This window comes from Neofelis nebulosa, chromosome 13 (genome assembly GCF_028018385.1).
Source record: "Neofelis nebulosa isolate mNeoNeb1 chromosome 13, mNeoNeb1.pri, whole genome shotgun sequence".
Taxonomy (NCBI): Eukaryota; Metazoa; Chordata; class Mammalia; order Carnivora; family Felidae; genus Neofelis; species Neofelis nebulosa.
In genome coordinates this window covers 15,358,846-15,381,497 of record NC_080794.1, presented here as the reverse complement: position 1 = coordinate 15,381,497, position 22,652 = coordinate 15,358,846, and positions in this window count along the sequence as shown.

Below are 22,652 nucleotides of genomic sequence, written 5' to 3'. Positions count from 1 at the left end.
AAAGTGGTCCAGGTTCATTCTTCTGCATGTCGCTGTCCAGTTCTTCGAACACCATACTAAATTTGACCATCTTTTTTCCATTGGATACTCTTTCCTGCTTTGTTGAAGTTTAGTTGGCCATGTATTTATGGGTCCAGTTCTGGATTCTCTACTCTATTCCATTGATCTATGTGTCTGTTTTTCTGGCAATATCATACTTTCTTGATGATTACCTCTTTGTAATACAGGTTAAAGTCTGAGCTAACAATTATAAATGCTTATGCCACCAATGTGGAAACCCAAATATATAAATCAATTAATCACACACATAAACAAATGTATTCATAATAATACTATAGCTGTAGGTGACTTTAATACTCAACTTAAAGCAAGGATCAGTTCATCTAGGCAGAAAATCAATAAGGAAACAACAGCTCTGAATGACACATTGGACTTAACAGATATATTCAGAACTTTATATCCTAAAGCAGCAGCATATACATTCTTCTCGAGTACAAATGGAACATTCTCCAAAACAGATCATATACGGGGTCACAAAACAGCCCTCAACAAGTATAAAAAGACTGAGATCATACCATGCATATTTTCAGATCACAACACTATGAAACTTGAAATCAACCACAAGAAAAAATTTGGAAAGCCTCCAAATACATGGAGGTTAAAGGAAATTTTATATTTACCAAGAGTTGGGTTAGAAATATCTTGGTCAGGGGCACCTGGGTGCCTCAGTCGGTTAGGTGTCTGACTTTGGCTCAGGCCATGGTCTCACGGTTTGTGGGTTCGAGCCCCACATTGGGCTCTGTGCTGACAGCTCAGAGCCTGGAGCCTGCTTCAGATTCTATGTCTCCCTCTCTCTCTGCCCCTCCCCTGCTTGTGTTCTGAATCTTTCTCTCTCTCTCAAAAATAAACATTAAAAAAATTAAAAAAAAAAGAAATATCTTGGTCATATATTAAGTCCATCCTCCAGCTCTAGTCTGGAATATCTGTTCATCAAACTGTTTTATAAAATCCTAGTCAATTTAAATTAAAAACAAAACATAGTTGAAGAGTTTATGTTCTAACATTATGCTGTCCAATATGATGGACCCTAGCCAAGAATGGCATCTAAATCATTAAAAATTTACTAAAATTAAAAAATCCACTTTCTCATTTGAATTAGCTACATTCCAAATGCAAAGCAGTCAACATGTGGGGAGTGACAGCACAGATATAGAATATTCCCATCCATTCTGTTGGGCTGCTCGGGTCTAGTAAGAGAGATGCGATGCACGCCAACAGTTAATCACAATACACTGTAACACGAATGATACAAGCACGTACCGCGTACTGAAGTAGTAAAGACACTAGCTCACACTGATTCAAGTGGACAAATAACGTAAAGAATGATGTCACAGAAAATATGAGCTTAACATTTTAAACAAAAGGAGAAACATAAAACACTCTTTGTTTTAGACTGTAAGTTCTTGAGAAATGGCAGAACGTCACTACACCAGACTGACCTAATTTTTGCTCTTCCAGGAATAAGGGACCATCCTTTAGTGGGGATAAGAATAGTGCACATAAATTATGCCAAATTTTCACCAACACTGTTACAATAAAATATGTCTTTGGTGGAAGTCTATTACCATGGAACATAACTTGAGTGGACTTTGTTTTGCCCCTTTGTGTATGAAATATCTTCTCCAGAGGAAATAATATGTTAAATCAACAAACTAACAATGTAAGATTTTTCCTGGTATCAAAGTTGCATACAATATGCGAGAAGTACATATTTAACTATATATTTCTAAAATCTGCTTTATAGCATCAGATAGAAAAGAGATAGAGTGTTTTCTAAAACGGGAAGTGCTCTAATTATATTTGCTTTGGCAAATAAAAAATACAAATGGAAAATGTTTTTTTTTTTAAATATTTTTAATAACTACCTTGCCTTCCATTATAGAAAGATTTGTGAGGGGTGCCTGGGTGGCTCAGTCACTTGAGTGTCTGACTTCAGCTCAGGTCGTGATCTCGCGGTCCATGAGTTCGAGCCCCGCATTGGGCCCTGTGCTGACAGCTCAGAGCCAGGAGCCTACTTCTGATTCTGTGTCTCCCTCTCTCTCTGCCCCTCCCCCGCTCGTGCTCTCTCTCTCTCTCTCTCTCTTGCGCGCGCGCGCTCTCTCTCTCTCTCTCTCAAACATGAATAAACATTAAAAAAAAACTTAAAAAAAAAGATTTGTTAGATTGGTTGTAATTGTGTCTGCTTTTATTTTTCACAGCACTTGAGTTTTTAAATATATTCTTCTACCTATTTATACAAAAACTATAGACAGTTTCTCAGAGACAAGTGGCACATTACTCTGTTTTGACTTCCCCATAAAAAAAAAGAGGGGGGCGCCTGGGTGGCTCAGTCAATTGAGCATCCGACTTGGGCTCAGGTCATGATCTCATGGTTCGTGGGTTCGAGCCCTGCGTCAGGCTCTGTGCTGACCGCTCAGAGTCTGGAGCCTGTTTCGGATTCTGTGTCTCCCTCTCTCTGACCCTCCCCCCCGTTCATGGTCTGTCTCTCTCTGTCTCAAAAATAAAACGTTAAAAAATTAAAAAAAAAAAAAAAAAGAGGGAGAGAGAGAGAGAGAGGCTGTGAAGTCATTTTTCCCCCAAATTGCATGGATTTATCTAGGTTGAAAAGCCCTATTTTAAATATTTACAAAATCATAAATTTCATTAACTGCTATCAGTCTTCTTAATAACACTGTATTTCCAAACTAGTGATGATGGAGAATTTGAGAAACCTTAAGTTTCAAGTAGGAGCTTAGCACAACATAGTCCTGAAGAACATGGGGTTGGGGCCAGATTTAGGGTGGAGTCCTAATATCACTGTTACTGATGGTATAATAGTGGGCCTGAGACTGAGCCTCCACAAGCCTTTTTTCTCAGTGCTAAATGGGGATTCCATCCGTCATTTGATAAACATTTATTATCTATGTATGCCAAGCGCAGTGGAAAATGGTGACATGATAATATGAATTAATTTACAGAAATGTAAACATGAAGTAAAAGTCAAAGTAGATGGTGTGTCTGGGAGGCTCAGTTGGTTAAGCGTCCGACTGCGGCTCAGGTCACGATCTCACGGTGTGTGGGTTCGAGCCCTGCAGTGGGCTCTGTGCTGACAGCTCAGAGCCTGGAGCCCCCTTCGGATTCAGTGTCTCCCTTTCTCTGCCCCTGCCCCCCCCCCAAAAATAAACAACAAAAAAAGTCAAAGTAGATGCTATCTCGACTAACTCCCACTTAGCTAATTAGATTTAAAGTTCCATTTTGTTGGTAGCTTCTACTGAAGGGAGCTCAAGGCATGAGGAATGTGCCAGAAGAAGCTTCACGCTTTATAACCCCCATGTACTTCTGTGCCTACAAGTTTTCTACAACTTATAGGCTGGCCGCCCTTATTATTGTAATTATCTTACTCTACCAACAGCAGGCATGTGAATGTGTAAAGAAAATCTGCTCTATAAAAAAAAAAAAAAAAAAAGAAAATCTGCTCTAAAAATGAAAGTAAATACTGTGGGAAAAGTGAAAATGGCACTCTGACAAGGGATAGCCAAGGCAATTATAAAAAAAATTAGGAGAATTCCTAAAATTTCCAAGTACACTGTATTCACGTTAATTGTCAATCGTCGTGTCTGCTCCCTTCACCGAAACTGAAAAAGGCAGTTAGGGACAATGACTTATAGCTTTGTTAACGTGAGAGAAATCGAGGCGATGTCTCATCAGCAGATTCATATGGAAGGAGAGAGCTCGTTTAGACAGACAGTGGTGAATAAGTGACATAAATTTAAATACACTACTGCAGATGTTAACGACTTGCAGTAAGTTCTGGCGTTAACTGCTTCTTTTTATCCCTGGGCTACAGAAGCACTGGTCTTCCCCTCATTTGCCATGAGAGCGCCTCTCTGAAGTGAGGACCGTTGTGCCTGGAGCACGCTGTGTGCTCGCTGTGTTATTTTAGATTCTAGAAGCAACGTGCTTCCCGTGTTGCCCACAGTTATTCGTGGTTGCTAGCGAAGGCGCTCAGGCTCCGTGCATTTTCCCGGTGCAATTTTTCTACGTGAGTTTAACGCACGTGCCTACGACATTGAGGGTCCTTGGTGTTGTGTCTTCCTCCCACGAGACAGCACACTGCCCTCCGGCTCACACATCAACCCCCCAGCCTCCTCGGTGTCCTCTTCTGCCCCCGCTTCCGTGGGGAGTGAAAAGTCAGAGAGAACGTGGCTGCCAGTTTTGTACACGACTACTGACAGGAGACATCAGACCCCTGTCCCCGGGGACACAGTCACAGCCACAGTGAGAGAGCTGCCACCCGGCAGCTCCTAGGCCTGTCCCCACAGGGGCATTGGCGGGGGGGGGGGGGGGGGGCCACGGCTCACCTGGATGGACCGTGTGGTCTGTACCCCAGGGCGGGACCCTGGGATTACACGACTTGTGGCTCACTTAGGGTGACTGCCCATCTGCCTGTCTCCTCTGTGGGAGGGAGAGAGAAGCAAAGGGAGGAGGGGACTGAGGGGGAGAGGGAGGGAGAGAGACTCTTGTTCTGGAATGTAAATGAATCCTTTCTGGAGGAGGATGCTAAGGAGACAGGAGGGAAGAATTCTGGCCTCCTCCCCTTTACTACCCTGGAATATGAGCAAATGACCCTCACGGGAGAGAAGCCTGTCAGTCTCTCCAGAGGTTTCTATCTCTAGGGCTGCAATTCAATCATCCCTCAACTTAGAAAACCTGGATTGCCCCACCCCCAAGCTCTTCTCTTCTTCCTCAACTTTCTTAGCACACTTGCTTGCTTTTGTGGCACTGGGTACATCTCTTCTCCCGGCACTGCTTGCTGTTTCTTTACAAAAACAGGTTTTTGTTTCCCCCAGTGGAAGTGTAAAACAGGATCAGCAGTCCTATCTCCCAAAGACCACGGCATAAGAAAAAAAGGAAAAGGAAATCTCACATGTTTGAAATACATACTCTACATCAGGAACCGATCTAGACATTGTACATATTGTCTTCTTTTCTCGTCACGATAATTATCAAAGACAGATGTTATTTCCTTTTTGTTGAGAAAACTGAAAACGAAGTTGAACAGCTTCTTTCTTCTTCTTCTTTTTCAATGTTTATTTATTTTTGAGACAATGCGAGAGACAGAGTGCAAGCAGCAGAGGGGCAGACAGAGGGAGAAACATGATCTGAAGCGGGCTCCAGGCTCTGAGCACAAAGCCTGACGCGGGGCTTGAACTCACGAACCATGAGATCATGACCTGAGCTGAAGTTGGACACTTAACTGACTGAGCCACTCAGGTGCCCCTGAATAGCTTCTTTCTGAACTTACACACTTCTGAAACTGGGAACTGCAGGATTCGGATCCAATTCTTTTGAGAATGTATTTTTCTTAACTTGACAATAAAGCATAATGTTTCCCAAACACAAAGGATTGGAGCTGCTCACCAACACTAACGCAATATTAAATGTTAGAAATTCTACTCGCAGGAGGGAAAATGTATCATCTGTTCACTTTTAGGGACCTCCCACACCATCTATTAAAACTTTCAAAGTTCGACCTGAAGAAAATTGTAATGACTTTATTTTAGTTTTTTGTTTATTTACTTTGTGAGAGAGAGAGAGAGAGAGAGAGAGAGAGCATGTGGGTGAGGGGCAGAGAGAGAGGGAGAGAGAAAATCCCAAGCAGGCTCTGCACTGTCAATACAGAGCCCAACATGGAACTCGATATAATGAACCGTGAGATCATGATCTGAGCTGAAATCAAGATTCGGACGTGTGACTGAGCCACCCAGGTGCCCCCGAAATTATAATGGTTTTAAGTAAATATACACAAGCTTGTCATAATAGATGTATGCACGGAATAGAAAACACACAATTTTATAACTATAAAAGATATAAAAACAAATGCTCATTGACATTTGAAATAGGCAACAATTATTCATTCAGTGCCGGAGAGCTGACACAAAAATAAATGATGCCCAGAACCCACCGGTTTCATGCAGTGTAATTAAAGGGTCTGTTGCATACTGTTAAGATCATTAGGACACAAGCACAGAGCAGCTACAACAAAGTGCTTACCCTAGTCCTGACAACTAAAATAACTTTCCTGAGAATCACCCAACTTTCTCTTCTATTTCACAACTGTACTCTTTGCCTCACAACATGACTTTTCCACTGCTGACATCTGTGTATAGTGGTTTTGTGTGTGTGTGTGTGTGTGTGTGTGTGTGTGTGTGTTTCACTAAAAGCATAGCACACAGTTTACAGGCGGATCATTCTACACGGTTTCCCTGTTTCCTGCTCATCAGGGACGGTCACTGCTGACACTTGCAGCTGCCTGTCATGTCTCTAAAGACATGGTTCTAAAAACTACAGTTCTGATATAATGTCAACGTATTGACTTCTCTTTTAATTTCAGGGCTCAGGGGCGCCTGGGTGGCTCAGTTGGTTGAGCATCCGACTTCAGCTCAGGTCATGATCTCACGTTTTGTGGGTTCAAGCCCCACATTGGGCTGTGTGCTGACAGCTCGGAGCCTGGAGCCTGCTTCAGATTCTGTGTCTCCCTCTCTGCCCCTCCCCCACTTATACTTTGTCTCTCTCTCTCGAAAATAAATACTCATTAAAACATAAAAAAAATAATAATTTCAGGGTTTGGTTATGACTTCAACCTGTGAAAGATGAGGCCTGGCCTCTGCACACGCACCCCCCCACACACACGCACATGCACATACATGCATGCACACACGCACACACTTTCCACTCCTCGTATAAACCTCTCTAATACGACTCGAGTATAACTTTACTTATAAGAATCAAAGACAGCATGATTATGACCAGTAAACACCCTGAAGAATTTACTGCATGATGTTTATTACTCCTCACCCTTGGGGGTGTTGTAGGTGTAAGTGCAGTATTTATGGGTGGTATTTTGCTCCAAGTTCGGCCTCATGTGCACAAATTTCTGTGCAGCACATTAAAATACAGCAGGTATTCCGTCAATTTAATCTTCTTGAAGAAAATTCACCTGACACCTTATGACAGGATTAAATCTCGTTTTTTCTCTATTGCCCTGGATGAACAGGTGCTATTTTGGGGGCCCACTTAAACATTTTCCAGGGGACTCCCACTTTGTGCGTCGGATCCCGTGTCCCGGAGATCACATCTTCCTCCCTCTCGGTTCTTGCTCTTTGTTGTGGGGACTGTCTCTGCCAGGTGCCTCTGAGAGAGTCAAGGAAGAAGGGGGGAACGTTTTGAGGCAGTGTCTGAAAAGACGGTCATTGTGTCCTGACATTAGGGATCACAGACAGTCTGACTATGTGTATGTGACGAGGACGAGCGTGAATGGCCGAGGAGCTCACACAGCAGACTTGAGACTTGCAGGGGCTTATTCGCGGGGCCACCTGGGGGTGACAGGCTCCCAGCTGCGGACGGGCCGCATTCCAGTTCTCACTCAGCACTACGACTGGTGTGGGCGCCAGGCTCTGGGGGGAGACGCCCACCCTTCGGGCGTGAGGCCTCTGCAAAACTGCATTATAGGGAATCAAGCCGCCGCCCCGAGGGTGATCACAGCTCGCGGAAAGTGGCACTATGGCCCGGGAGATCCTCGGCTTCACGCCTTTCGGCAAGCTTCGTGTTCATGGAAAGAAGCGCCAGCCCCTCACCCCTAGGAGCGGGGCACTGGGTTTTCAGGTCAGTGACTGGACAAGGCTAAGCGCTAACATGTAACCAATTTGGATCTTTGCAAGAGGTCTGCTCCTTTGGGGGGTATCAGCTTATCCGAGATCAGTCTTGGACAGGTTGGTCCTTATTTCTCAGTCCTCTTCCATGACCCGAAAGGATTTTCTCCAAGCAAAGTACACTCTGGTCCTGTCAATGCTGTGACATTCCTGTCAGATGAACCGGAAGGTGGTTAGATATCGTCAGCTGGCCGCTGCCAGGGTGAAATCTGGGGCTCCTGAGGCAGATGGGAGAGAGCCATTTGCAGGACGTGTTCTAGAGGCACACACGGCCCGTCCGGAAAGTACTGAGGGCGCTCACCCACAGCTGTTGCGGACAATCGGGCAAGACTGTCTACGAGTGGATGTTGCCAGGAGACAGCGGAATGGCTCCCAGAGCCGCTGGCCTCCGTTCGCCTCACCGGCAGATCCACGAACGGAGCGGAGGAAGCCGTCGCCCAGAAAGGACGCACCATGTAGGGTGAGTCCATGCGGCAGGGCTGATCCTTGTGCAGCACTCGAACCGTGCGGAAGGGACCCTACAGTTGGACAGTCAACACCTCTGCACACGCATCTCAGGAAAAAACGTGACTCAGGCTTCAGGACACTGATGCTTCATTGCACCTGAATGACTATTTCCATTCCAAACTCACTGGGAGTGGCTACAATTTGGGGATCCTCCTCATGCTTGTCTTCCAGACGAAATGTCTTCTCCTAGTAGCCCTGCAGCCTAGGGAATGGGTGGTGAGTCTGACTCCACACGTTCTTAGGTAATCAGGAGGGGGGCATCCGATATCCTCTTAGAGAGAGGGGAGGAGAGAGGAGGGGAGGGGAAGGGAGGGGAAGGGAGGGGAAGGGAGGGGAGGGGAGGAGAAGGGAAGGGAGGGGGGGGAGGGGAGGAGAAAGGAGGGGAGGGGAGGAGGAGGGGAGGGGAGGGGAGGGGAGGAGAGGAGAGGGGAGGAGAGGAGAGGAGAGGAGAGGAGAGGAGAGGAGAGGAGAGGAGAGATTTTATCATAGGGTCTGCTTCATCTTCCTTTAATGGAGGAAGTGACTCCATCCCAAGTAGTTAATAAATAAGGAATTTTGTTCCAGTCAACGAATTCCCTGGTTCTCATATTTCTTGAGAATAGTGAAAGTTAATTCCCGTGAAAAATCAGAAGTCATACATTCTAATGGTTGCATTCTTAGTATCTAACAGACATTTGAATATCCAAGTTTTTTTTTTAACTCAGAACTTTTTTTTTTTTTACGTTTATTTGTTTTTGAAAAAAAGAGAGCATAAACAGGGAAGGGGCAGAGACAGAGGGAGAGAGAGAGGATCCCAAGCAGGCTCCATTCTGTCAGCCCGGAGCCTGATGCGGGGCTTGATTTCACAAACTGCGAGATCATGGCCTCAGCCAAAAAAATCAAGATTCAGCTGCTTAACCGACAGAAACACCCAGACACCCCATCCAAGTTTTATTTTTAAAGCTGATTCCTTAATTTGTGTTTAGGATTCTACGTTGGAGTGGGTGCCAAGAAAACCTTCTCATGGTACCAAAGGTCATGCATAAGGAACATAGTGCCACACAACACATATCATATCAGATCTGCTGACACGGGGTTTCTTAAGAAAGACTCACGGAGATTGAAGAGTGAATGGGTGTATAAGTTTCTCATTGCCCATTGCTTTCCAAAGACCACCCAGGATTCGGTCTGCCCTGGACATCAGACTTGGACAAGGGAGCCCACATGCATCCCATGTTTATAGCAGCACTATCCACGTTAGCCAAAGTATGGAAAGAGCCCAAATGTCCATCGATGGATGAAGGGATACAGAAGATGTGATATATATGTACAATGGAGTATTACTTGGCATCAAAAAGAATGAAATCTTGCCATTTGCAACAATGTGGATGGAACTGGAGGGTATTATGCTAAGTGAAATGAGTCAGAGAGAGACAACTATCATATGACTTCACTCTTATGAGGACTTTAAGAGACAAAACAGATGAACATAAGGGAAGGGAAACAAAAATCATATAAAAACAGGGAGGGGGACAAAACAGAAGAGACTCATAAATATGGAGAACAAACTGAGGGAGGGGGGATGGGCTGAATGGGTAAGGGGCACTAAGGAATCTACTCCTGAAATCATTGTTGTGCTATATGCTAACTAATTTGGGTGTAAATTTTAAAAAATCAAAAATAAAAAAAACTAAAAAAATAAAAGTAAACAATAAGAAAAATTTAAATAAATAAATAAATAATTTAAAACAAAAGTAGTGTGAAATATCCATGCGATAGTTGGGGCTGATTGACTGAACACTATGTTTCATTGAGGGATCCAGTATCATTTAGTCCCTTCTCCCAGGATAATAAGGTACCCTCCCCTACTTAAACCGTCACAAACATTTATTTTTCCTTTCCCTACATGGAAGACAAAATCCTGCCTGACGTCATTTTGGAAACCAAGTGAGCACAGATGGTGTGAGTGTGCCAGCAGAGGGGGGGCTCAGCATTCACTCTATAAACCTTCAGTTCGCTCTCTTGTTAATTCAGGCCCTCTAACTTCAACCACGATTTCAAGCTCCAGCCCGCATCACTTGGGTTTCAGGGTCTCTAGAAAATAAATCTTCCAGGATTTTCTGCCAGGATGAGAGAGGAGCTATCAACCAGCTTCTCGGTGTTCCAGGTGTTTCCAGGTGGTCTTTAATCAGACTTTAAAACAATCCCTTTATCCAAGTCTTTGTAGAGACTGGGTATCTCCAATCCCTGGGCCTCTCAGGGATCACAGCCTTAAGTCATTCAGCTTTCTTGAGCTGAGTCAGTCAACATCTGCTTTGTGGTTCCAAAATATCCTTGCTTTCTTTCCAATTCTCTATGCCCTTTTTGATACATGTCATCTGAAAAGCCAATTGTGTATTAAATTCACACCTTTGTCTACATGTCTTACCACAAACTTCACAACAGCAAGCCCTACATTTGGGGAGCTTAATCCTTGAGATTAGAACCATGTGCTTCAGAGAAGCCACAGAGTGTAACCGTGCATTTCCCGCGGTGCTCCCAAAGACACGAGGAAATGTACGCGCTTCTAAAAGGTGTCTGTAAATCTTCCACTGAAACTCTCATAATCTGTTTTACTCTGTCAATCGGAATGGTTTCACAGAAAGCCTAGAAAAGGCAGACACGTAGGCCTCTTCATACTGGCAGGGATCGCGTAGTAGAGGGGAAAACTTGAGTTACAGAGAGAACGTCAGACCCAGCGCCATTCAGTCACTGCTACCCTAAAAAGGAACTTAGGAGGCACGGGCTCTTAGAGCTAGTTTTATTTCTAATGAAATGCCAGGGCAGATATTCACAACCCTCACTGAAAAATGCTACACAATACAGAAAAGGGCTGACAGTGCATAATTTACATGGGTCTGGAATATTTTCATTCAGTGCAAACAGACACTTCCTCTGAGGGACATTTATCAAATGTTTTCATCGATACTGTTTCTTGGAAGTTATACGGTTTGGATACTGAAATAGTGGAACTTTTAACCACCAGAAAGCAAATATGGAGTTGAATCTTAGCCATGTGATCTCTAAAACTCTGGTCTATTCAGCAAAATAGAAGTCATATCAATGTAAACATAAATCTATTTTTCTTGTGCAATTATGCAAAACATTTGTTTGAACTTTCTGTTCTTCATTTTCAATTGATTGCTCTGGCTTTGTAAAAACTGCATAACTAGCCTACAGAAACCTTACAGTAAAAGATGCTGATACTCCAAATTACACTTGTTTCCTTCCTGCATGTTGTATCCACTAGCAACACTCCAATAATGAAGGCAAATTAGTGGGTGAGATTTCTTCACTGACGAATTTTGTGGTGGGATCTATGCAAGAGGTGATTATTACACATGAGATGCTTTAAAAAATGCCAATGTATCAAATACTCTTTCATTTACAAAAATTAATTTGTTGCAATATGGAGGTCTCAAAAATAGGGAAAAAAATTTGCCATTTGCATCGGCACACCTGCTGTTAAAGTCCAAGAGAGCAAAATAGCCACCCAAGCACTCTACATACGGCTGGAGGAACTTAAAGGGAATCTTCCACGGGATTCCTTTTTCTTACCCATCAAGCATGCACTGTTACGTAAGGTGTCAACTTGACTAAGTGAGTATACCACATTGCAGAGAATCTTTCCTTTCAATTCTGGGTTATTTGAGCAAAAAATGAAATGTGTAACATTTAGTAGGTGAAAGTGAAGCATCAGAAGATTTTACTCTCTGGATGCCATGGTGGTTAGTTAGAGGCAGCGACCACCGGGTTTGGACACCAGCAAATTCCATTTTGTCCCCATTCTGTCACGCTCCACATTAAATTCTTCCCCAGCCATCACTCTGCTGGAATAGTGACCCCCGGCCCACCCGCAAACTTAGAGGAGTGCCCCCCACTGCTCCCACAATGTGTAGCCTTATTCTTGCAAATTTACTTTCCCTAACACTCACACTACTTCTGCTTCTCTAATGGGAATCTAATAAACCAGGGTTTTTTTTTAATATCAAAACTGTGTGTGTATCACATATCAACAAGTTACATCACCAAATTAAAGGAAAAACGTACCGGTACGGTTTGTAATTTATAGAAAGTGTAGGACTCTTCGAAAATTTCAGAAAGGCAACCGTGCAGACACTATCCTTTTTCTTTCTAATCATCAATTACCATATGCTTTATTTTGAGCTGTCTCTTATTTGCCTTGATATGTCTGTTTTTTGCTACTAAAATGGTCCTCCTTTGTTATTGATTTTTAATTTTTTATTGCAAGTGCATATAGACGCATATCAACTTTCCTTTAGAAAGGAATTTCCCTTAGGAATTGCTGATCTGACATAAAATGACATGTACGGTTCATATTCTGAGACAAGAAAATTTTAATATAAATAAAAATATGTTAACTTCTAGCGATTTCAGAATTCAGAAGTGAATTACAGGGATGCAACAAGGCACTATGTTGCCAGTGACTTCTAAAACCTTTACTGGTCAGCCTGCCACACTGCCGCTGGTTCAGCTGTGTCTCTCCTTGAGTCATTACTGATGAACAGAACAATTATGTGGTCTTGCTTCAATATTTTTCTCTCTTGCATTGGACTTCTCCCAGATTCTGGACTAACTATGACCTTTTCTGAACCTTGACCTCCATCCCCTCCACTCTGATTAATATTCGAAGAACTATTCCTGCTCTAAGCTGTGCGTCATTATTTTTATAAATATCTACATGTCTGAAAGAATAAAGTTTCCTAAGATTTTTAAAACTGAATTTACATTTAAATGCAATTCAGTATAATGAAAATAAAAGTCCTCCAAAAAATTCTATTTCATTTCTAGTTGTAAAATTAGGACTGTAGGATTATATAAGCCACAAAAACGAAAGCATTTAAATGAAGTACAATATATTTTTGTAAAATGCTATCCATACACTAATAGAAACTGGTTACTTTTAATGTATGGTATATCACCCTAGGCCATGTCAGCATTTTATAAGTTATTATCTGCCATAAAATGGGGAAGGGGAGGGACAGCCTACCCAAAGTGATTATATCTCATAGAAGACAAAGTCTATTTTAAATTTTTGAGTGTTCAGAGAAAAGTAAATCTTTTGTATATTACTGATGTAAAATTACTGATTTACATTCTAATTTTGCTTCTATAACTTCTAAACGGATGGAGAAAATAAATGTGTTTGTACTTACACTTGTAGATAAGGGACACACTCTAGGCATCCTGTCCCCAAGTTCTACCTGTGGATGCTCTTGCCTTTGGGCACACCCCCTCCTGTTGACTGTGGATGGGGCTGCGGATTGCTCCTAAATGAGAGAATATGGAAAACGCGAAGGGAAGTCGCTCCTTGGGTTTTGCTTCCGTTTAACTCCATTTGCATGCAGACTTGCTCTTTTCCTGTCTTGTGGCCTTGAAGAAGCCAGCTGCCATGTTGCAAATTGGCCTATGAAGAGTCCCATGGCAGGAAAACGAGGGCAGCCTCTAGGAGCTGAGGGCGACCCTGTGATAGACTGCAAAAACCCGAAGGTATCAGTCCCTCGGCTGCAAGGAAATGTGTTCTGCTGATACCCAGGTGAGCTAAGAAGCGGATTTTTTTCCATTGAGTCTCCAGATGAGAAAGTTTTCTGCCAACCTTGTGGCTACAGCCAGGCGAGATTCTAAAGCTGGGACCCCGCAAACCTGCCCAGACTTCCAACATACAAAACTTGAGATAATAAATATTTGTTGTTGTAAGCTGTTAAGTGTGTGTTGATCTGTGGCACACTGACAGATAACTGATACACTAGCATACACACATTTGTACATCTATCCATGAGTTCATACTAATCGCTCCTATTTCAACACAACAGACATGATTCTAGCCCTCTTCCTCTCCTTAGTTGTAATTCCTTTCTCCTACAATGAGAGATGTGACCCTCATTAACCACTGTATATTTTATTTGCCCGATTTTATTATACACATATGGTAGTTTCAGAATTTCTAACTTAAAAGCCATACAAAATGTACATTTACTAATTATACCATAATATGTACATATTTTTATCTTTAGCCCTACAATATGGTACCAAAATATTTTTTAGGAAGTTTATTTAGGTCGGTTCATTTCTTTTTCATCCTTTTTACTGTGGTTATATTGTTACTTGTAACACAGGTTCATTTGTTATATTTTGCATACTATTTGGAGTTTTACTTCCTGGTTGACATAAATTACTCAGGTATATTTTTCATTTTTATTTATTTATTCATTTTTATTTTTTTTTAATTTAAATTCAAGTTGGTTAATATACTGTGTAGTCTTGGCTTCAGGAGTAGAACCCAGTGATTCATTTTTTCCATATGACACCCACTGCTCATTCCAAAAAATGCCCATTTAACCCATCACCTCACCCACCTCCTTCCAGCAACCCTGTTTGTTCTCTGTATTTAAGAGTCTCTTATGGTTTATCTCTATGTTTTTATCTTATTTTTCCTTCCCTTCCCCTATGTTCATCTGTTTTGCTTCTTAAATTCCACATGAGTGAAATCACATAATATTTGACTTTCTCTGACTTATTTCACTTAGCATAATACACTCTAGTTCCATCCATTTCATCCATTCATCAGTCAATGGACATTTGGGCTCTTTCCATACTTTGGCTATTATTGACAGGACTGCTATAAACATTGGGATGCATGTGCAATCATGTGCAAAATCAGCATTTTGCGTCCTTTGGAAAATACCTAGAAGTGCAATTGCTGGGTTGTAGGGTAGTTCTATTTTTAATTTTTTGAGGAACCTCCACACTGTTTTGAAGAACCTCCATATTGTTTTCCAGAGTGTGGGAGAGTGAATTCCACCAACAGTGTAAGAGGGTTCCTCTTTGTCTGCATTCTGGCCAACATCTGTTCTTTCATTTTAGCCACTCTGACCAGTTTGAGGTGGTATCTCATTGTGGTTTTGATTTATATATCCCTGATGATGGGTGATGATGAGCATCTTTTCATATATCTGTTAGCCATCTGGATGTCTTCTTTGGAAAAATGTCTATTAATATCTTCTGCTCATTTCTTCACTAGAGTATTTGGGGGGGTGCTGAGTTTTTGGTTGTTTGTTTTTTTAAATTTTTTAACATTTATTCATTCTTGAGAGACAGAGAGAACATAGCTTGAGCTGGGATGGGGCAGAGACAGAGGGAGACAGAATCCAAAGCAGGCTCCATGCTCTCAGGTGTCAGCACAGAGCTTGATGCAGGGCTTGAACTCACTGACCGTGAGGTCATGACCTGAGCCTAAGTCAGACACCTAACCTCCTGAGCCACCCAGGCACCGAGTTTGATAAGTTCTTTATAGATTTTGGATACTAACCCTTTATCTGATATTTCATTTGCAAGTATCTTCTCCCATTCCTTTGGCTGCCTTTTAGTTTTGTTGATTGTTTCCTTCACTGTGCAGAAGCTTTGTATCTACTTTTTTTAATATATGAAATGGTACCATGGTTCTAAGAGTCAAAGCTGGACAAAATTTTTCTCAGTAACACCGTTCCCATGTCCCTCATTTTTGTACGCCATTCCCGCGCACTCTCTACTGGTATAATGTTGCATTAGTTTATAGATTATCATTCCTGTACTTTTCTTCTGTAAATGAGTAAATACACCTGTATTTTCTTATATCCTTTTCTTTCTATTTCACTTTCTATACTCTTGATGCTTTTTTTCACTTTGCTTTTTTTTTTAAACTTACTATACACAGGGACTCATGAAATATCAGTTCATACAGATCTCTGCTATTCTTTTATAAATGCACAGTGATCCACTGTGTAAATCTAAGAGATCAGTCACCTATTGTTCTAAGTGTAAATATCAAAATTGTTTCCATGATTCTGAAATTGGAAACAATACTGCAGTAACTATCTATGTGCATAAGTATTTTTGTGTTGTTGGAGGTGTACCTTCAGGGTAGTGTCCTAGAGGTAAGATAAGTGAGTCAAAACGTAAGTGCATAAGTAGATAGTTTTAGCTATTTTCAAATCCCTCTCCAGAAAGAATGGCACCAGTTTGCTTTCCATTAGAAAATACTGAAAATGCTTATAGAATATGCTATAATACATTCCTATCAATCTGATTAGGAGAAAAGTTGTATAATTGTGTTGTTTTATTTGTGCATCTCTATTTATGAACGATTTAGAATTTCTATAGGGTCAAGGAACATTTTTTATGACTTTCTAAAGAAGCATCTTATGTATTTTTCCCACTTTTTTGTGTCCTTGGTCCTTCAAATTATAATACAGACACACACACACACACACACACACACACACACACACACACGGATTATTAGCCCTTACTCTCAATTTTAAGTTACATATATTTTTCTCTCAGTTTATTAGGGTTTCTTTTGCTGTTGGTTTTTTCATTTTGAGGGTTTTTTTTGCATGTTTTCTTTTGGAGTTGATTTTTTTGTGTGTGCAAAATTTGTGTCACTTTTATATAATCCAATGTATCAATTTTATTTTAACTTAGGATTTTGAGTACTAATAAACAAGGTTAACAAACATTTGGGTTACAAAGAAATTTCCTCTGTCTTCTTACAGAACTCCATGTTTTCATATATTACATTTAAATACCTAATCTACTTGGAGTTTATTCTTTTTTTAATTAAAAAAAATTTTAATGTTTATTTATTTTTTAATTTTTTTTTTAATGTTTACCTTTTGAGAGAGAGTGAGACAGAGAGATGGAGTGCAAGGAGGGGAGGTGCAGAGAGGGAGACACAGAAACCAAAGCAGGCTCCAGGCTCTGAGCTGTCATCACACAGCCTGACATGGGGCTCAAACCCACAAACCGTGAGATCATGAGCTGAGCCGAAGTCTGGAGCTTAACCACCTGAGCCACCGAGGTGCCCCTATTTATTTTTGACAGAGAGACAGAGTATGAGGGGCAAGGGGCAGACACACACACACAGAATCCTGTGTCCCCCTTTCTTGAGATGGGGCTTGAACCCAGGAACCACAAGATCATGACCTGAACCAAAGTGGGATGCTTAAGGAACTGAGCCACCCAGGTGCCCCTGGAGTTTATTCTTGAGAATGTTGTGAGGAACAGAGCTCAATTTATCTTTTTCTGAAAGATTATTCAATTGTTTCAGCACATTTATTAAACAGTCCATCATTGCCTCAGTGTTTTGAAATGCCATATTCATGGCTAAGATAAACAGACATGGCACTTCATGTCTGCCCTTAACACCCATCTGCCTGGCGCCAGGATTTTTATATTGACCTAAACCCCTAACACCATATACCTTCAAAACCCTCTTTCCCTCATGCCCATGAGTTACTGTTCACCGACTCATTGTCCCTTTGTGCACGTCCATCACCATGTTTGTAAGCCTTCTGATCCTACTAAAAACGTAGCACGGACCCTAAGTCAGGACTCTTGTCTTTTCCCAGACATTAGCCATCTCTCGCATTTTAATCCTGTGTCCCTCTTTCTTGCTAGACAAGAAAGAACTTTAGACTCAGGACCTACTACAATGGAAGAACACCACAATGTTGTAATTATGGAGGCCTATGCTATGTGTTAATGTCTGGAATGGCTGGTCTTTCCAGGTAGTTTAGCTTTCCCAGTGTTTTCCAAACTATCTGCATATTCATTTTCTCCATATCAACTTTTGAATCAACTTGTCTAACTCCACAAAAACATCTGGGTACACTAATTCATATATCATTACATTCATAAATTAAGAAAAACTTTCCCGTTTGTGATGCTAGTCTGTCCTAAGAACAAAGAATATATCTTCATTATTTAAAATCCAGACTTTTAGTAGGGTTGGAAGGTATTCTTTACATTTTGCAAATTCCTTATTAAATTAATTTCAAAATAGTTATTTTTTTTGTTGCTATTGACAACTGTTATTATTTGTGTAAATGAGGGCTAATAATGTTTGTTTCTATTTTATCTGCTTTCTTCATTCTTTTATCGTTGGGGCCAGTGTTATCATTTGCACTCCAGGGTTTCAGAAGCAGTTAGTATGCCCCTAATTGGTTTATCTTATCTAATTGCATTGGCTGCTGCTCCATGAAAATGCTGAAGTGTAGTGCAGAGATCAGGCATCCTTTCGTTCTTCCCAGTCTTACTGGAAATGCCTCATGCCTCTACTGTGTTACCTCAATAATTAAAATACTAGCTTTGGGATTAAAGTGTGCATTTGTGTATATAAAATTGGGAAGTTCTATTTTTTCATTCTATGAAATAATTTATAGAGCATTGAGATGACTTAGTCTTTTAATCTTTAGTAGAATTTCTCTGTGAAATCATTCTGAGATTGGTCCTGTGTGTGTGTGTGTGTGTGTGTGTGTGTGTACTAATTCCTTAATATTTCTCTCTTTTTGCAAAGACGAAATGCCTTCTTTGGTTATAGATTCCTCTCCTCAGAACACTGAATACAATTTCTTTAGGGATGAAGAAGATCTAAGGGGCAATGTGTGTCATAGATAGTGCTGTATCTTTAAATGTTGCTTCACTGTTATACTGAATCATTATCTTTAGATATACTTAGAGCTAATATGTCTTGTCTTCTCTGAAGATACATTGATTCTTCATTTAAATATGCAGCATAGCCTCCTTTATATATGCTTACATCATGAGTTTTCAGGTTCCTCAGAATTTAGCCTACTACATCTCTCAAGAGTCTGTGATTAGCCATATTCTCAAACATTGTCACATACAGTCAAGGTATGCCTTTCTCCTCTGGGGCCTGAGCATTATGAAACGAAAGATGGAGGAGAAAGATAAGTATATGACATCTGATACTCAATTTGAACAAAATAAAAACAGAAAAAGATATTTACCATCTCAACCAACCAGCGGTAGGTTGAGTGACTCATCGTTTTTTAATCTTAGAAATTCTTCTAAGTTCAAATTGAAAAAGTATAGATTTAGACTCTATTTGGAGGGCAGAAAAAATGTTACATTTTTCAAAAGCTGTGCTTTTTTTACTTTCTCTACATGACAGTATTTTCTTGAGAGCATAAATCACTTAGGATATTACTTCATTCCATCAGGGAAAAAACAAGAGGGACTTGTCTATACCTCCTTTTTACAAGTTGATATTGTCAAGCAAATATGAAATTATCTGAGGATAAAAGAAAATACAATCTTCGGTAGTGCAGAGTCACTAGGGTTATTTATATAATCCAGTAATAAAAGGACCTAGGAGGAAAAAGAAATGTAATGCACTAAGACCTAACATATGGTGCTAAATGTCACCTACTGTCATCTATGATCCCAAGACCCTCGACTCAGAAACCCTTTCTGGTTTCTCAGAAACTTGTTACATGGTCAGTGAGTGAGGATTTCCCAACCTTTTGACCCACTGACTCCTCCGAACAAACAGAAAATCTCAACCACTCTCTTGGTATTGTTTGAAATTCTAACTTAATCATATTTTAACACTAAAAATAAATAAAAGTAATAGGAGAGATGTTATTTTGTTTTCCACCCTCCCCTCCATGCTCCTGGTAGCAGAGTAGGGCTTCATTCTCAGCTGCTGTTGTCTTCCTTTATTCATAACAACCAGAGATGAAAAGATGTTTTGGAATGATTCGCCTAATTCTTCGAGCACTTCTACTAGAATGTTTAAAATACGTGAGGCCTCCTGCCCCAAGCCACATATCTCTGTCCAAAGGGCTCAAAAGCATGAAAAGAAGTTAATTCCCTGTCTGCTCACCTGTGTGAATTCAATTTTTCCTGACAAAGATCCTGCCCTCTAAGGAAGTCGTTTGGTGTGAGAATTAAATCATAAACAAAGTGGAGAAAATTAGATATTATGAATAAGTAGACACGTAGTGCAAGGCATTTATGCAAAAATAAACGGAAAGGATGACCTGGACAAGACACATCCTCTGTGATAAATGCAGACACAAGGTATTAGTTCCATAAATTGGTGCACCGTGTCATGGAAAACCAGTCAATGCCCTGATGAGGTCAGAAGAGAATTTTTGGTATTTGACAAATCTCATTTTAAATCTTGACTCTGCTATTCAGTAGCTGTTGGAAAATTCCTTAATCGTTTATGCTTGGGTTTTTTCAGCTTAAACCTAAGGCAACATTTATATTATAGTGTTGTCGTGATGTTTAAATGAAGGAATGCATTTGAAAGTCCAGACAACTGTGCTACTCTCAAGACTACTGTTAATGCTCACATGCTCAAGCTTCTACATGGTTCCTACAGCCCACGATCCCAGTGACTGAAGACAGCTTCCAAGAATCAAGGTGATACCAGGGTGATGATGTCACGTTAGTAAAAGCAGAGAGGGAGACAAACATACCAGTGCCTAGAGTATCATTACTCAAATGCCAACGCCAGGGGATCAGGAAGCAGGTTCAATGCTCTCATCAACGTGTTAATAATAATGTGTTGCAATTTCAGGAACAAGAAAATGAACCCAACTAAGTCTTGAGGACAAGCTAGAGAATCACCGAGAGTTACCCTCTAAAAACCCAAAGATGTCACTGCTCTCGCCGAGTCCTACAACCCACCGGTGCCCTCCAGCACCAGTCCAGGCTGCTCGACTGTCACCAGGGATAGGATGCTGCCACCAAAGGTTCATTTACATTGTTGATGTGATAGGCACTAAGTCGAGGCAAAGTACCCTCTTAGTCTCACATGTGGCTCACGGAGGTTATTCTCAGGTAATTCTGATGAGGCTATGATTTCAGAATACAAATTGAATTCAAATTTAAATTAAAAATGACAAACTGTTATAACACCACTGATATGATCCATTATAATTCTGGACTTAGAAGGAATATAAAATTCTACGATTGTAGCGCTCAGATTTAAGAAGTTAAATAGCTATATATTTCTATTAGCTCAGGCCTATAGTTCCCATTCATTACCATATGAGAAAAATTCTACAGTCATAATATTTATTATACGAACATATAGTGTATTAAAATAGTCTTGTAGGCACAATAAATCATAAATTGCTACTCTGTATGTTAAACTCAAATATTGCTACAATAGTAGGTAGAAATTTTAAGTAATGGAATATTGTATTAATGTAATTCAATATAGCATATTAATTATATTGATTATATTAAAGTAATTTAAGGAATGGAATACGAATATACATAATGGAATGATTGTTCTGTACTATATACGACATCATAAATATTCAAGCTAGTTTTTTGGGGTTTTTTTTAAGTTAGGTTAGCACCAGCTAATAAATTTCAGGGAGTAGATGCTTATTTATTTATTTACTTAAGTCAGATGTCAAATTGGAAAGCAAATGTAATTTCAAAGAATATATAAGGGTATAAGCTAAATATTGGGATATCGAGTGATACAATTAATTCTCATTCTTCTTACTTACAAACATTAGTTCCTGGCCACCTGTGACAGACAACCCCCCAGTGGCCAGCTTAAAAATCCCCTCAGCGAAGTCAAATTGAGTTTATGAGACTTAGTGTGACAAGGGTGAGCACCAGACGGGCCGTGTTTTGTAGCGTATCGGGAGGGGAAAGCGAGGAGGACGCTGAGGGTCTACCACCTGGAGGCACGGACCGGCTCCAAGCAGGCAGCAGTCAGAAGAGACCAGCTCTTGACTGAGAGCTCTTGAGAGAAGGCTCTTGAAACAAGCATTTGGGAGCAAACTCTTAAGGACATCTTTATAATGAAACCTTTAAAGAACGCTGTTTCAATTAGTTCATGGTCTTATCTTCCAGGAGAGTGGGTCTTGAGAGAAATACCAAAGTTAATATCGTTTGGTCTCCTATTGTTTAACATAGGGATGTGGGTGTGTGCCCCACTTAGTAATAATGTTCCACAAAAGCACTGACAAGTTATTTCCCGACCTCCTTATTTTTTTTAAAGCATTTCACAGCTTTATGGAGATTCAAATCACATTACATAGAGTTCTCCCATCTAAAGTGTTCAGTTCTGTGGCGTGTTAGTACACCCATTAGAGTTGTATGGTCAGCGATACCAATTAACTTTTAGAACATTTTCTTCACCCCAGAAGAAACTGGGCAGTGTCTTGAGGCACCGTAACATGCTTGTGAGTAAAACTTTTGACGGCAAACTTTTCAACCCCTTTTAGAATCATATTCTCTTGTTTCTTATGCTGAAAAATTAGTTGTTGGATCTCTGGATGGGACAGATCCCACATCTGAGCAATGAAACAGGAAAATACTAAGAGAGACTGTTATCAAAGTCAGGAATCTAAGGCAACTGCCATGAGTGATTCAATTAAACTAAAAACAGACCCCCTTCTTCAATATAGAGGCTGCATAGAGTACAGCAGTACTGACCAAATTACCATGTTTCATGGATTCTTTCTAGTTTTTCACCTAATTTTAGTAAAAGCAATGACATCAGAGGGCTGTGTAGCATTGTAAATACATTTTCTCCCT